Below are 17949 nucleotides of genomic sequence, written 5' to 3' on the forward strand. Positions count from 1 at the left end.
TTGTACAAATAACAAGTCAAAGCAAAGAGACATACATTGTAGAATTGTAGTAATTGTGGGCTGACTGATTGACTGATTATCAGTATTTTATTTTTTACTGATTTACGGTAATAAATAATTTAAAAAATGGGGCTACTTTGGCTCTGAATCTTTATCTACCTGTGGTCGCTCTGTCTTCTGGAGTGATTTGATTGGTTATACGTAATGAATAAAACTCCTTTAACTTAACATCTGTAAACAAAACAAAAACGTATCAACAAAGTTTTCTGTTAGAGTTTGTTCTTCTAAGTTTAACTCCAAGATTTTAAATACTTTCATTTACTGCAAATGAATATCTACTCCAAATGACTCACTAATAATCATTATCAGCCTTAAAAACCCACAAAACACCCCTTTATACTCGACCACACTTAGTTCAGTCTGGTTCCCCCTTCTATAAATCTGCTTGGAATCATCCACTTCCTGTTTGTCAAAGTGGCCTTCTACCTGGACAGGTTTTGTTGGAGCTCATGCAACAAACATTTTGGGTAACTGCACTTTAATATGGATGGATGACACTGAATTGGAGTCTGTTTTCATGAGACTGAGTTAAGATGTGTAGCTGTCATTAAATAGGAAATTATTTCTCAGAATTCACAGAGAAAAGTCTGAAATGTTTGCCAGGTTAGCGTCCCACATGTTCTTTGGCTTAGCTAAAGCTAACTCTCTCCAACTTCTGGATCTCTTGAGTTGCTTGTTGTTAAAATATCTTGCTAGAGGTGCTGAAGCTAAACTTAGGAGTTAATGAAAGAGCAGCACATCCAGACTCAGTCTAATTTATGTAGAGATTAAACTTCAGTGTCATTCATTGATGTTAAAGTGCAGTTTTTCAAATGTTTGTTGCACATGCTCCCGACCAAACCAGTCCAGGTGGAAGACGATGTGAAGAGAAAGCTCCAGAGGATGAATATCACACATTTACGTCGGAAATAAATGTCCTTTAATTAGACATTGTCATGCAAAAGTTGGATTTCCCTTTAATGAATGTTCAAATCTTTGTTGAGTGTTTTGTTGATGTTGGTTTCTAAATGTTTTCTGACACTCGGCCCCAAAGATTAAAACCTTCTACGGCTCACAAGCTACAGCAGTTCACACATTATCAACTATCTTTCTGACTAAACTAAGATAAAAAGTGAAAAACTGCCTGATTCCTGCATCATGAATGTAAATCTTTTTGGTTTTTATGACGGTAAACTGAATATATTTGGGTTTGACATTTTATAAACCAAAACAAGAAATGAATTATTGGAGAAAACAATCAACAGATTAATGGACAAAGAAAATGTGTTTTCCAACATATATGGCTGAATTACTCCAACATTACAAGATACATACAATTTAAATTCAATTTTATTTATATAACGCCAGTGACAGGTCAAACTCTCTCAAGACGCTTTATTTTTGTTTTATTTTTTTCATATTTAAAATATGACAAAGTAAGAAACTTAAACCTCTTGACTAATCCAATTTATTATTTGGTTTTTAAGAGACTAATGGACAATTAAAATAACTTTCTTTCACTAAAACTAATAAACATGAGGTCAAACAGAAGGAACAGTTTTAAATACTGCAGTCCCACGACGACAAGAATAAAGTTTCTCAAAAAGTAAATCTGCTGGTGGATTCCGATAAAGTCCTAAAAAATGATGGTAAAGTGTGATACTAAAGGTTTGTGGTGCTAAAAATCTCAAAGTAAAGATATCTAGTTGAACATCTGGATGGAGGTTGATAAAAGTTGGCTTACCTTCATTTCTCTGGAGTTGACTCCATGGATTTTATGGATGGTGGTTAAAGACCTGCTCTTCTAGTCATCTTCCTTCTAGTCGCTGTAAAAAGTCAGTCCATCCTGGCCGACTTCAACACCTCTTCATGACGACTTGTGCCTCCGACCTCGTGGAAACTCAAGAAACTCGGGAAAACCCATGGAGACTCGAAGAACTCGTGGAGACTCGAAGAACTCGTCGGGCGGGGGAAGGTGTGGTGGGCGGTGGGGGGAGGTGGGGGAGTAGAGGGGGGGAGGCCGCCACCCACCTCCCCGCCTACTCTCCGCCCTGACTCCACCCAGACTCCGCCTTGGCTCCACCCATGTGGTCACTTCAGGAACTACGATGCCAAAGGGACGACGAAATTACTTCTTTTCATCTGATCTGTAGCTCAGTGAGTTAAGGATTTGCCTATGGAGCTGCAGGTCGCTGGTTCAAGACCAGACACTTCTTAAATTTTCATCAAAATCCTGACAAAGACAAAGAAAGAAAACTGCCACTGGTGGGTCTTGAACCTGCGACCCTCCGCTTGGTAGTCTGTCTTCTTATCCCCCTGAGCTATTCGCTCAGATACTAATTCTTCTGGTTTTTGCGCATTTATCATCTATTTTTTGTCATTTTCGAGTTTTTTTTTTAACTCGAGTCTCGACTCGACCGTTTTTCTCAGGAGGTTGGACTTCAGCCTTTGTGCTGGAGGGTTGAACCCTCAGTTCCAAGACTTTCCAAAGCCTCCACACCTCCCGAGTCCTCAGGACCTGAGCTTTCACACAGTCTGAGGGCTGAAATTTTCTAAGTCCCACAGTAGTTCTCTGTTAGATTTAACTTTCAGACAGTCCAAGGACTGATATCCTCTAAGTTCCTGAGTACTTCTCTGATAGTTTGAACCTTCAGACAGTCTGAGGGCTGAAGTTTTAAACATTTCTCAGTACTTCTCTGTTAGTTTGAACCTTCAGACAGTCTGAGGACTGAAATCTTATAAGTTTCTCAGTACTTCTCTGTTAGTTTGAACTTTTTGGTTAACAGAAGCCTTAAAACTTGTGACCATGAGTCTTGATTTCACATTTAGACCATCAATCTGAGTTCTTCTCAGACTTTCACCTGTGGGTTTTTTAGAAATCCTCAACAAACTTTGATTCTCTTCACTGAACAGTAAAGTTTGTGGAGATCAGAAGGTAACATTAGTTTGATCGATGCCTTCAACTACTAGTAGACTTTATCTGGAAAGCAGTTTTCTTAAATGAGTTCTTAGTAAATCTGTCCACAATCAAACCAAGAATATAGAAAGAGGAAATGTTTGAAGAAACAACTTGATGTTTTCGTTTCAGACTAGAAAACACTTTCAGACCTTTATCTGTTTTTGCTCTTTTTGATCATTTTATTGTCTCTTCTGTTTAATTAGATCTTCTAAAGTCTAACTGGTGTCTTTTCCAATGTTTTGTCTTTAGTTTGATTCTTCTTAAACGTTTAGTTTTGCTCTTTTCTCACCTTTTATTCTTGTCTAATGTCTGATTTGATTTCCAAATGTTTTGTCTTTTTAATGTTTGTTTTTTCAAACGTTTCATCGGCTTGTTTGAGTTTTTTTTTCTTTCCCAATATTTAATGTTTCAATTAAATCTTTAAGGTTTTTCTTTTTAAATGTTTTACCACCTTTTAATGTTTAATTTTCTTTTTAAATGCTTCATTGTATTTTCTGTTTAGTTCCTATTTGAAGTTTTATTGTCTCTAAGATAATTTTTTAATTAAATGTTTTGTCTTTTTAAAGGTTTAATAATCTAATTAAATGTTTTGCATTTTCTTAAATGTTTAATATTCTTCTTGTTTAATTGTATTTTCTAAATGTTTAATTGTCAAAAATATTTTATCTGTACTTTTTAATATTTGTATTTTAAAAATTTTGTTTAATTTCATAGTGACATGTATTGTATCTTGTTGAATTATCTAATTCAATATTTTGTCTGTTTAATAGAATTTAATTGTATTTAATGTTTAACTATATTAAACAGACAAAATATTGAATTAGATAATTCAACAAGATACAATACATGTCACTATGAAATTAAACAAAATTTTTAAAATACAAATATTAAAAAGTACAGATAAAATATTTTTGACAATTAAACATTTAGAAAATACAATTAAACAAGAAGAATATTAAACATTTAAGAAAATGCAAAACATTTAATTAGATTATTAAACCTTTAAAAAGACAAAACATGTAATTAAAAATTTAAATGTTTAATTAGAAAATTACATCTTAAATTTCTTAAATCTTTTTAATAATAAAACTTTTTAAAAGTTTTATTGTATTAATTTTTTTCCTTTAATTGCTTTGTTTTGTAGTTTATTTCTTTAATCTTCTTTTTCTGTCAAGATTTTAACCCCAACCTTAAAAATGAAACAAACCCTTAAATCACAATGAAAATACTTCTGTTGTCACAATCATGAGTTAGTCAATTATTCAGTTTATCAATTCAACTTTATTTGTTTAGCACCTTTTACACAGATGACAAAACTAAACAAGCAAAGAGAAAAAAAACTATGCTAAAACTATGATTAAAACTCAAAAACATTTTTAAAAAAAAAAAATTTAATATGGTAATGAAATGTGTTGTGTTCAGGGGATGGAGGGAGTTTATTGAAGTCTTCTTGGGCTCACATGGTAAATCATTTAAAATATAAACTTGATATTCAGTCTAAGGAAACTGCAGAGCGACAAAAGAACCAACAATAGCTCCTGTTTTCTCCTTTAATGAGTCGACTCTTCTTGTGCTTTCAGACCAAATAACTACAGACTCTTCACAACCTGCTCAAACTCTTGGTACAGGACCTCACCACACGGGTCAAGAAGGTTTCCGTCTCATTTCTACTCTGAAGATCACCTTCTCCTGCTCAAACTGCTGACAAATGTTTCTGCTGCTCTAAAGTCTGGTCTCCAGAACTTCCTAAAAACTCTCAAAGTCTCTTCTGCTGCAGGTTGCTTTGTAGAACTGTTGCAGAAAACCTCACTAAACCACATGGAGGGGCCTCAAGATAGTCGTCCAAATGAAACCATACAAAAACCAAACTAGTACAACCCAAATGCTAAAGTCTCCTGCAGCCTACCAGAGAACCTCTGAGAACAGAGAATCAGGACAGGAACTCTTACCTTCTGGACAACCAACGTGGGTTCACAAACAAGAATACAGAATGTGTCTGACCAAAAACCTCTAAAGACTCACTACAGCCAAGATAAAGACACAACTCAGCTGTACCAAATCTACTAATCACTGCACACATTAGCACCATGTGCTAACTGTGGCTAAAGAATCACATTTACCAAGACAACTATCCGGTACAAAGCCCTAAAACACACCAAGAAACACATTAAAGATGATTTTACTGCTGGAAGCTGGAAGCCAACGCCTAAAGCACAAACTAAAGCAACGGAGTCAAACCCGGTTCAGTGGTGAACAGAAGCAGAGGAAATGTTTGTCTGCAGCCAGATAAAGCAGGAAGACACTGAGCTGCTCAGGTGTTCCTGATAACACCAAGCAGCCACCTGGACAGCCAATAGGAACACAGCTTACTGGAAGTCCAGAGGGCTGGCTTAGTGAAGGAAATTTAGTTTAAAGTTGAGGCAGAAAGTTAACAAAGAAAGTTGAAAACCACCTTCTGATAGCTGAAATCTCTGAGTTTTCACACAAAGAACATCTGAACATGTCAAACTAGCTTCATAGTAGAACCATCATTGTAAAAACGTCATAGTATGGTGTGTTACTCAAAAAACATTACGACCCGGCTGTCTAGGGTCGCCGAGGAGCAACACAATAACAGGACAAACGCTGGTTTCCAGGGGGTTAGGAGGATATTTATTTGAAAGAGTAAGTTTACAATAACACGTGAGCAGAAAAATCACAAAGTCTGTCTTTAGTTCAGCTGAAAATATTAGTTTTTGTCTTTTTTATTGACCAAACTTTTCAGGAAGTAGATGGAGAATAATTAAAGCTCTCATGTAGAAGTCCAACTTATTTTGGATCCTTGTGGAGAGTTTAATCTTAGAGTTTGTAAAGCTGTTGAGTTTTTAGAGTCACATGGATTGTTTTGACATTTAATAACCGAGTCCTGAAATAAAATTACAGTTGTGGATTTCTGTCATTTAGTCTGGACTAAACAAATAACAGCAGCATAAATCTCAAACGTCATTATGAGGAGTCTGGATTGAGGTTTCTCACTTGATAATGATCAAAACATGAAATTTAGGTTGGTTTAAAGGAATATTCCACCTTAAATCTTTGAAAGTTGACCGAAAAGGTTGGTTTCAGGAAGTATTCCACCTACAAGGTCCTCACGCATCCACCTTAAAGGAACATTCCACCAAAAATCCTTGGACATGCCTAAAATGTTGCTTTAACTGAGTATTCCATCCAAAATCCTCAAAGAGACCCGAGGGGCTGGTTAAAAGGAATATTCCACATAAAACCTCAAATATAGACCCGAAAAGGTGGTTTAGAAAAAATCCTTCAGTGTAGACCAAAAAAGTCAGTAAGGAGGAATATTCTACCTGAAATGTAGACCTGAGAAGTTGGTATGGAAGAATATACCATCCTAAACATCCTTAAATGTAGACTAAATGACGGTTTGGAAGAAAATTCCACCTAAAATCCTCCAATGTAGACCTAAAAGGTGAGTTTAATGGTATATTCCACCTGAAATTCACTACTGTAGACCTTAGAGGTTGGTCTGATGGTATATTCCATCGAACATCCTTGAACACAAACTGAAAAAGTTCATTCAAAGGAATATTCCACCTAAAATCCTTCAATGTAGACCAAAAAAATCTTGGTGTAAAGGAGTATTCCACCTTAAATGTAGACCTAAAGGATGGTTTGCAGTAATATTCTTCTCTAAAATCTTCCATTGTAGACCTAGAAGGATTGTTTAAAGGAATATTTAAACGATTATTTTCATTATTTAATAATCTGTTATCAGTCAGAACCCTGATAAACTTATTTTCATCAGTTTTTTTAGTGGAAGTCACAAATAAAGGAGCTCTTGGTTTTTCCCAGCGTTACTGAGTCCAAAGCTGCTGTTTCAACACAGAACGTTCACATGCATCCACAAACCTCTCAGCACTCAAACACCCACAGACAGGAGGCCGGCTGGACCGAGGCTCGGCAGCATCCTCAGACCCACAAGTCGGGGAGTCGGTGAACTTGTTGGTCCGGTTTGAAGGCCTCCATGTGGTCCAGTAGAAGTCTACGTAGTCAGTGTTGGCTTTGAACCGCAGCGACTGGCCACCATCAGGTGGACCGGCTCGTCCTCGTCGGGCTCCTCCTGTAGCCTTGAGGGGACCACAGGAACATTCAGTAGCTGTTGGAGTTCTTCCTGTCAGGCTCGTGGTAGAACAGCTCTGAAGAATCTTGTACTTGTCTTATCTGGAACAATCTAACAGCCTAAACTGTTAACAGCGGTGTAAAGAAGCAAACACACAGGCATAGATTAGGACTCAAACTACATTTATTTTAGAAAACAAATCAGCTTAGAGGCATTTGTTCACACGTGGCTGAATGGGAAGCCGTCCAATCAGGTTAGAGGTCTTCACTCTGTAGGTTGGTTGTTCAGTGAGACTCTTGGACCTCCATCAGCTGACGTGGATGTTTGATGGTCTTCCTCTCTAGTGCCAGATGATTCATCCATGAATTCAGCAGCTACAGACTGAAATGAAGCTCATGCTGCTGTTACTGAATTCCTGTTCCAGATCAAATGTTCAGAGCTCACCTTGAATGCAGCCGTCTGCTGTCTGATAGTTTTTCCTCATTGTAGTCTTCAGTAAAGTCTTTTTCCTCATGTCAGGATGTGGTGACACTCTTTCTCAGTCTCTGCAGACGTCCCTCATTGTGCATCTCCAGAGAAGAAACAGAAAAACTGATCACTGCTTCAGCATCACAAATGCTCTCCAGCATTGAGAGTGTTTTAGGAATTCATTCATTGTGTTGTGAACTTTGAAGGAGCAGAAACTTTACAGCTGCCAAAGATAAGAGCTCCAATTCTGGATGTTTTAGGAGATGAAGTTCAACAAATGAACACTTGATTTTTGCTGATAACTCTCATTAAATTACTGAAGAAATCTAACATAAAAACCTGTAAACTCTAAGGCAGCTTTTGTTAAAGTTTGTCTATAATTCTATCATCATGTTCTGGAACCAGGACTCTGCAGAAGTTCCTTCAAACAGATACTTGTGTGTTTCTATTTAAGGCCTCAGGTTTAAATGTACAGCAGAGGATTAGAAAGGAGTGATTTAAATTTTCAAATCAATCCAGTAAATGTTTGGAGTAAAAATGATTAAAATTTTGATTTAGATAGATTTGTGTCAAATAATATTGTAGAGTCTCTCTTAAATATATCCAAATTAGTTCAGTGTATTTACATTTTATGGAATATTTGATTTCTTAATCTCAATACTGTAGGGTCTGACCCTAAATATTATAATAATGATGTCAATTTAAATAATATTTTAGTGCAGAGTAATAAACTTTAATCAGCTAAACTTACATAATAAATATCACTGCACAATCTTAACCTGAACATTGATATTATTGAGGTAAATTTACATAAATCATGATATTCTAGAGTCTTAACTGGAATATTTCTAACATTAATCTTTTTGTATTGTGCTGATAAACAACAATAACCCGACTTTCAGATAATATTTGTTGTCTGTGATTGTGAGACTAAATTCCTCCACATTTTGGAACTTTACCTGCAGAAGCTGAAGGAATAAATAAAAATAAAATCTGTTCATTTCCACATTATGCACATTAATTTATTCTTAATATCTCAGACTGAATGGTAGCTGGCAGTAAAAACAAACTCATCTGCTGGACTGAATTTCCCAAAATGGAAACATGGACAGACTTTAACACTCATGTATCCATAGCAACGCTAACATTTCTGCTTCTTACCAAAGTTCACAACACAAGTAAAGATTTTAATGTAAAACTTCAGGGATGACTGCTAACCATAAGTATTCTGATCAATACTTCATGATCAATATCAGGACAGATGTTACAACTCCAGCTGTTGCATTAGACTGCAGTTATTCACAGAGAAATTAAAACATCACATTCCTCATAAAAACTAGATGGGACTTTGATTAAATAAAGTGTTGGTGAATAAACAGTGTAAAAAGTGTGAAGCAGCTCCATTAAATCAGGAGATGTGAGACTTCCACAGCATGGATCACCATCTGCTGTGTTGATTCATAGCTGAATGTCAGAATGAACTGAGCTAGAAAAGCTGCTTTGAGCTGCAACATTACGGTCTGACAATCCAACACCATCACAGTTTTCATCTGGTTGTTTTGCTCCAACATGCTGTGAAGTTCAGTTTTTACTTGAATCAATACAGAGATTCTATTTCCAACCAAGACTGGAATAAAAATTAGAATGTTATGAGGTTATTAATGCAACTAAATCCTTTCAGATGGAAGGATTTACTTCTAAGTTCTAATTCAAGTTTCAGTTGGAGCTCATTCCATTCACTAAGAAAAACAGCGATACTATCATAGCAACATTTAATAAACCTAAAGCTTCCCTGTTGACACATTGGTGGAGTTTGTTACTGAGCATCTGAACCTTAAATCCAGTGAGACGATCATCTTCAGTCGAGGCCAGTCAGAGAACTTCAAGACCTTCCATCAGCTGGACCAGATGTGGCATCATCTCCCTCTGAACATCTGGATGACAGGAGAAAAGACAGAATCAAACACAGATGACAGAAATACAATTTATTCACTTTCATCCTTTTATAAAAGTAGCATGAACTTTATTAAAACTTGACAATATCAGTAATGAAAGTAAATGTTTTTATCTCGTGTTGAAGCTAAATTTAAAGTCAATTTTAATGACAGTTTATCCTGAGAGGAGTGAGGATGGAGCTTTTCTTTCCTTTTCAGAATATTCCCTCAAAATATTCTGTTTATTATTGGCTTTAGAAGCATTTTTCTTTACTTATTTTTAGATACCTCAGACTGATACACTTTGCTGGTTTGCAGATAATTTCATGTACAATGACAATAAAGATCTTCTATTACAACATATTGCTAAAACAAGAACTGCAAACCTTCTCAACCATCTCTCAGGCTGCAAAATTCCAACTGCAACAAAGAATTATCTGATGTAGTTATTATTATAATCTTTACTGAACCAGCCCTTGAATTAATAAAAATCTGTATATGGATATGATTTTCTCTGATGGGACCACTATGGAAGCTGTAGTAATTATTAACTATCCTTTGAAGGGAAAGATTAGGTCTTCTTCAGGTGGATAAAAAAATGCTCTGCCTTTAAAAAAAACTGCATACAATAAAGTAAATCTCTTCTGCACTGCACACATTCTACACTTTTGTATAACTCTGGATGTCAGAGTAAAGGCAGACAGATCCACCGATCAGCCACAACATTCTGACCACTGACAGCTGAAGAGAACAACATCCATCATCTTGTTCTAATGTAACGTTCTGCTGGGAAACCTTGACATTCATGTGGATGTTTGACATGTACCACCACCTAAACACTGCAGGACAAACAACCCCCTAGTCTCCATGGCAACAGCAGTCCTTGATGCCAGCTGCCACCCTCAGCAGGACAAAATAAAACTACTCAGGAGTGGTCCGAGGAACACGACAGAGCTAAGCTGTTCACCTGGGTTCCACACTCCCCACATCCAGATCTGATTGAGCATCTGTGGGATGGTCCAGGATCAGCCTGGTCTAGGTAGGACCCACCCTGCAACCCACAGGATCCACAGAATCCACAGGACATCCCCAGAGGTTCTGATGAACCACTGGGTCAGAGGAGTTTTAGCAGCATAAAGGGACCAACACAGTATTAGTCAGGTGGTCAGAATGTTATACTGTTATATTGTCATGCTGATTATATGATCAGTAAATGTTACCATCAATTATAACGTCCACATTGATCAGGAAAAAAACAACTATCAGTTCATTCTGAAACTGTGGGGTTAAACCTAAAAACACAGACCTCAACAGCAGTTTGTTTCAAAGCAGAACACCAGCTGGTTTTCACTAAAGAAGCTTTCAAAGCAACAATTAAATGACAGTTTTGTTCTCATTAAGTTCAGAGTCAGCCAAAATAATGTACACACATCAGGAAAAGAAAAACTTTTATAGATATTTCATTTGTATAAGTACTTCTATACGTATAGATTCCTCTTTCAAAGTTTGATCAAAGTACGATAACTCTGTATCCTGCTGTACGATGTTTTCCCAACAGATGGCGCTACCCTCATGAATGGAGCATCAACAAGTGACATCTACAACACAACAGAAATGTCTGGAAGCCAGTGGCCACCACTTTGAGCACCTCTTGTAATTGTAGAGGCCAAAGATAACTTTTATTAATCTCGTGATGTCTGAATAAATTTGGTATTGAAATATTTATGCAAGCTTTTCTTTTCCTGATGTGTGTAAACATTATTTTGGCTGACTCTGTATAATGGGTTTCTGACAGGTCACCAGGCAACATCTTTTTATAATAATGACAAACATACCTGCATTCTACAGGAGTGATTTTCCTCATGTGCAGGTAAAGATGTGTGAGGAGCTTAGAGATGACAGGAGCAGGAGTCATCCTCACTAATTCAGCTTCCACCTAGAAACAGAAAGACCACAAACAAACACACTGATATACTCTCAAACGTTCAGCCTCACAACCTCAAAATATCTGTTTAGGAAGTGTTGTGTATTTAAATTCTGCTGAAAGCATTGACAGACATTCTCTTACAAGGTTGTGTAAAAAGCAGCCTGTCCTCTGAGCTACTGAGAAATCTTCCTGAACAAAGTTTCTACGTGTAAATCGGCTCAACAAAAACTAAAGCCTCAGTCAGAGATAACAGATATCGCAAATTATAAACAACTTTCTTTGTTAACTCAGACTTTCTGCTTCAACCTCACATAAAAAGGGGAGTTTAACTCATCAGGTGACTGAAAATGAACAGCTTGTGCAGTTCTAGATCCAAAAGTAGGATGTTTCAACTCATGTTTTACTACAAATACATGCAATAACAAATAAATACAATGGCTGCTTGTTAGTTTATTCACAATTAATGTCACTTTATATACTGGATTGAACTTGAGCAGTGGAAGAGAGAAGAAATTTAATGAAATTATGGAGATTCAGAGAGGTAATATTGCACAACGTTAAGTTAAGCACAGTTTAATTCAAACCAGCTGAATGTTAAACTTCAGTGCAGCTGAACAGGTTTCAGTTAACCGTAAAGTAAAATAACTTTCTTAAAAGCTAAAATACACAGCAGAGAAATACAGGTTGAGAAGGTCATTTTAACAATGACAAACAGCTGCTGCAGCAACTAACACAGGTGTTCAGCGGTAAGTGAGCCACCTGTGTTAATTAGCCCGCTAGCTAACTTAGCCGCTTAGCTAGCTAACGCGTCCGGACCAACTGCTCAAACACGACAAAACACAACTCTTCACAAGTCGCTGACTTAACGTACAACAAAACAACGCTACTGGTTGAAGTATTTATCTTCTTACCGTGTTTTACTCGAAAAACAAGGTCAGCAGCAGCCAGAGATGCTACCAGACGTGCCGACCATAAATACACATAGCAGACTAGATACGCTAACGCGCTGTCTTCTATATTATCTACGGTCTGACCAATCACTGCTCTCTGGCTCCGCCCTCTGAGAATCTTGTTGTGGTTTGGCTCCACACTTGCTGATGACCACTTCCGGTCTCAAAAATGAAAAACTGACCTTTTTTCGTTTCTGTTACTGATTTTATTTTTTTGTTATTCTAAATATAAAATGAAAATCAAAGCATTTTTAAAATTTCGTATATCCCTTTTTGATCCCGAAAAAGAAAAACGCCTTGTATTTCAATTTTAATTTTTGTATTTTAAAACGAAAATCAAATAACCACTCGTTTTTTGTTTTTCAATGCCCGTTTCAGAACGGAAAATCCAATTGCCAGATAAATACACGGACCGGAAGCAATCACTTATTAATAAAAAAATGAATGGATATCACTAAAATGTCAACTAAATAACCGTCCGAATTTAATAACAACCACTTTCTAATTAGCTAAACAATAATAAAATGAGCTTATTCAAAAATTGTTTTGATTGTGTTGACCAGCATGACCTGCTCCACATGATGTCATTTCCTCCTGAAGAAAACACTGGCAAGACTCCAAGGCTTTCTGAGTTATTTCATATAAAGTAGTGTGTGATTCAAGTGTGGATTTATCGCATGTCAATAGGTTTACGACAATATCTTTATAAATAACTTTCATTTTCAATTTTACTCAATTGTATAAATAATATTTAGAAGAATCTTTCTGTAAAAATGCCATGTGGTGTTTGGTTATAGGCGGCCACGTGGGTTTTATGCCTGAAAGCAGCAAAAATGATGAAACTATGATACAAAAAGTCTCACAATTATATATTGACCCAGGTGTTGACATGTGTGTTGGAAATGCTTGTTTTCATGAATTTTATTTAATTGTAATAAAGTCTCTCCAACGGTGATAGGAATTTTTCAGTTACTCCCATTAAATCCTGTCCTGGCAAATTCATGTCAAAATTGAAGTCTCATCTTTTTCTCTTGCTCTTAACTCTTGCTGAACCTCCTTCACTTTTGATTTCCGTCCTGTTTAGCCCGATTTTACTCAGTTTTCTCTTTTACTCATATCCTTTCATTGTTCCACCTGTTTTTTAATCGTGCCAGTAGGAATAGCTTTGCATGTGTTCATCCTTGTCATGTCTACTAGGCATTTTTATGAGCTATTGCATGTTATGCCTCTCTGCAGGTGTTTCTGGTTCTGGAACTGCACTGGTCTGATCTGCTGTTTCTGGTTCCAGTCAGTCCAGTGTTTATGTTCTCTTGTTTGTTTGTCTCAGGTTTCCCTTCCTCGCTCCCCTTCAGTCGAGGCAGACGTCCACCTTCCCTAAGCCTGGTTCTATTGGAGGTTTGTTCCTGTGAAAAGGGAACTCTTCCTCTTCATGTTGCAAATATGCTTGCTCATCGGGAATCCGTAGTTTTGTTGGGTTTTTCATTTATCGAATACTGTCAAATTTGTCAGGTAAATGTACATATTTAATGTCTGAAGGGTCATAGGCTGGCTATTTAACCCTGTATTTTATAAAACTTTGGAGGGTTTTAACCATAATATTTATTACAGGGGGTCCTCGGTTTACGATGTCCTCAACCTACAGCGTTTCGTCATTTTGTCAGAACATGGAACTAGTTGGCGAGCGGAGCGGATGAATATGTTGTCATGCAGCGCTATAAGACGGCGTTGTTTACATTATCTGGTTGTACGTCACCTTGAATTGTGCTATATTTGCTAACTTTTGCTACACTTCATTATTGCTCCCAAGCGTAAGTCAGACTCTTTTGATGCTTTGAGGAAAAGGAAAACCATCTACATGGAAGTGAAATTAGACATAATAAAACACTCAAGTTGTAAAATGACTTGTAAAATGACTCATACATGCATGGAAGTCATTGGTATTCATGACTTTTCCGAAGAACTGATCGATTTCGTAATGCATGTAACGGCTTTGTTTACATTTTTGCAGGCGTTCCGACTTAAGGCGAAAATCGACTTACATTGATCCGTAGGAACGGAACTCTGACATAAGTCAAGGACGCCCTGTATACTCAGGTAACTTACATCACTGTAGAGTCTTAAACTAATTATTTTGCTATTACAGTTAAGATGTCTCCTGTTTGTTAGGTTGTGCCAAAATCCATTAATCTTAATTATTTGACCTTTACATGGTGCATATTCTTGAATAGATATGTGGTTTTCTAGTGTATAAGACTCAATGGCAGGTAGTGTGGGTGCAGCACCAGACCAGGTGGGTCATCTCTGTGCTTGCAGTAGAATGAATCTGTCGTGGTTCAACTGTACCCAGAAAATATCTGTAGGTGACACACAGTGCATGAACGGCAGCAGGTGGAGGATAAAGAGGTCAGTAGAGGCTTAGCAGCATTTTTTTTTGCACTACAAAGGTCAATCCAGCTACTGTTTTGTGGAAAAAGTTGAAGTCCTGAGCTTAAGTCTGCAAGCTTAAAGCTGTAAGTCAGGTCACGTTTTTATTCAAGGCAGTTCACCATTAAAAATGTGGAATTGATCTGGAATTTTATCAAGTCAAAACAGAAGATCTGACTATTTCAAAGCTCAAATAGGTCAAGTTAGGTACATTTAGGTTATTCATGTACAATTTTTAACTAGTGGCACTTCTAACAGTTACCTCACAATAGTAGTAGTGCATTTTGCAGCTGACGTGTCTCCTTTTCCTTCAAAACTCTGAATACATGCAGGACTTTTCATGTCTTAGTTTTGTTCCTTTATAGTATTGTTACTTCAGCATGTAATTTGAACATTTCCCTCCCACTCCTTCACACATAAATACCATGCCCTGCTCCAGAGCGCCGTGGCACCTTGTTAATAGTGTTTTCCTGTAGTCATTTAGTGGTTAGCCTCCTTTCTGTACTTGCTCTTAACTTGTACATCATTTCCTGCCACCATCTCTAGCCTTAACATGGCTGAGAAATATCAGTAAAAAAGCGCATCTGTATTTTATCAGCTATTTTTTTATTCAGATTCCAGCTGCTTTCCATTTGGTCGTATAATTGTGCCGAAGCAGCCGAGGAGACGTGAAAGAATGAAACCGTCTCCGTGATCAAACAGCGATGATAACGGATATCATCAGCTCAAGTCGTAGATGAATGTTTTTGTAATTGAATATCTCTGTAGTGCAAGCAGCTCTTATCAAATAATTTGAAGTAAACTTGCACGGTATTGTGATTCGCCTCATCAATCATCAGTTATCCTGTCAGTCTGCATCCGTTACAGCTTCTGGTCCTGATTCTGTCTCCCTGCAGGCTGAGTGGGATGATGCTTTCAGCTTAAAATGGGGCAGGAGACTGTGTTTTTGTGATCCTGACAAGAACATTTTACTCTTAAAAAATGTTGCCCGAACCAAAATTGTGCTTTAAATGATCAGAAAATAAAGATTTCTTCAATATTAGCATTTTGCACCTACGTGATTGTAGAAAAAACTCTGTCAAGGGCTTGTCATTCAGAGAAGCTTTTAGTTGTTTGTAGTTCTGTTGGTCAGTTCACCATTTTATAAGATTGTCATGAAATTCTGCACAGATACAATATTCAATATTAAATACATATACAGTATTCAACATCATGTGCAATACCTCTATGTGCAATATCGTAATTTAAATAATATTCTAATTTATTAAAGTGGTTTAAGCAACTTCATGTCTTTTTTACATAGTACTTGTTATACTTCCTATACTTGTAGCATTTGAATTTCTCAGATTTAGATTTGTATATTTATTCTTTTTCTGTCTGTTGCCGTTGCTAGGTACTGCTCTCTATACACCAAGTCAAATTCCCTGTGTGTACTCACTTGGCAATAAAGGCTTTTCTGATTCCTGATATTCACACTACACAGAAGATGAATCCTAACAACTGTGCTGACTTCTTGACTTTTTGCCTCGTGCCATGAGCAGGTCAAGTTTTCACATTTCTGGTGAGCATCGTAGTAACATAATGACTTTTCCTCAGGGCACAATCAGCAGGTCAAAATTTTCATTTTCATTCTAATGACATTTCCATCTGCCTCAGCTATAGCCTCCTTTGGGCTTAATGATAATTAGCATAGCTGTACACTTTTATTCTTATTTCTTGTGCTTTTTAAGATGATTTGGACCTCTATTCTTTTGCCTTTTTTGTGTTATATACAACTAACCACACATTGCTACTAATTTCTGTCTTTTTTTATTTATCATGGACATAAACAACATATATGACTGAAATCATTCATTGTTCTTAACAATTCTTTATATCCGTTATTTACAACCAGCTAGAAATATACTTTACATGGTGACACTCGCTCTTTCAAGAAGCAGATAAATAAACTCTGTATTTCAGCAGCAGCTTGCTGACGCCTTAAAACTCTGCGATCACTGTTCTGGATAGCTCTCTCAGATTTATATGTCTTCAGTCCCACAAGGAATTTACAACTAAAGCTGCAAAGAAGTGCAGTGTCCTTTTGTTTTTTGTTCAGGCTTTTTTTTTTTTTTTTTTTTTTTAACAGTGCTTGGTGCTTTAGTCACTTTGTCCACACATACACACTGTATTTCCTCACAGTAAGCAAAGGCGAACACCAGAAGCTGTTACTGTCAGGGTTAGTTGCTTAATGCCCTGCATCTGTGAGGGGTCAGCTTCTGCAGCGTGAAAAGGTTGTCTAATAATCGCATGCTCTCTCTCCGCCGACATAGTGTTCTCTGTTGTGCTGGAAGGCAGAGATAAAATGCTAAGTGAATTAGAAAGGCCTCCATTAGGACGACAGGGCAGCAGAGCCAAACACCGGTGCAGATGGTTATCACATCATTATTATTGCAGTTGATCATTTTAACCCTCTTGTCGTCCTGCGGGTCAAAATTGACCCGTTTTCATGTTTGAAAATGTGGGGAAAAAATAAATAGTCTCACAGTGAAACTTCTGATGTCCACATTATCAACATTTTTGGGAAATCTTTGACCATTTTTGGTGGAAAATAGAAATGTTAAAAATGTTTCTTTAAGAACATTCACATAAAAATCAACCAAAATCCAGCGATTTTCTTAAAGAAAATATTAGAAGTTTGACTGATATATATGTAATCACTTTAGATATTTTTAGGATTTTTTTTTTGAAGATTTTTACTCATTTTTTGAAAATATTTACAAGAATTTTCTTGCCAAATTTGTGGGATTTTTTTTTTAAATAAAACTTTTAAGGGATTTCTTTAAGGAATTATTGGGATTTTCTTCCTGAAGGTTTTGCAAATTTTTAGAAATTTGGGGAATTTTTTTTGCTGAATTTTTGGATTTTTTTCAGACAAGGAAACAATATTTTTGGTGCCTGTAAATGAGGACAACAGGAGGGTTGATTTAAGAGACATCAAACACATGTTTCCGGTCCAGAGAGAGAGAAAACGCCCGAGTGTTCCTGCAGAAACCACATTTGAAGGCTTTGCAGCACCAGATCACCGTCACATTGCTGTGAGGTTGTTTTGTTCATTTAGCATGCATGATAGCGATCACCACTCAGAATCT

The 17949-nt window shown here is 36.8% G+C and overlaps 1 long non-coding RNA gene across 2 annotated transcripts; it reads right to left on the reverse strand.

The window, feature by feature from the left end:
- Window positions 1-7276: 7276 nt before the first annotated feature.
- LOC129349975 (uncharacterized) lies at window positions 7277-11557 on the reverse strand. 2 transcript variants are annotated; one of them, XR_008603154.1, is made up of 3 exons: window positions 11353-11498; window positions 7560-9517; window positions 7277-7496 (listed from the first exon to the last, which is right to left on the reverse strand). It is a non-coding gene; the product is annotated as an uncharacterized LOC129349975 (long non-coding RNA). The 2 variants fall into 2 exon arrangements; XR_008603155.1 differs by having other exon boundaries at window positions 7277-9517; window positions 11353-11557.
- Window positions 11558-17949: the final 6392 nt, after the last annotated feature.

Source organism: Amphiprion ocellaris, chromosome 11 (assembly GCF_022539595.1).
Source record: "Amphiprion ocellaris isolate individual 3 ecotype Okinawa chromosome 11, ASM2253959v1, whole genome shotgun sequence".
NCBI lineage: Eukaryota > Metazoa > Chordata > Actinopteri > Pomacentridae > Amphiprion > Amphiprion ocellaris.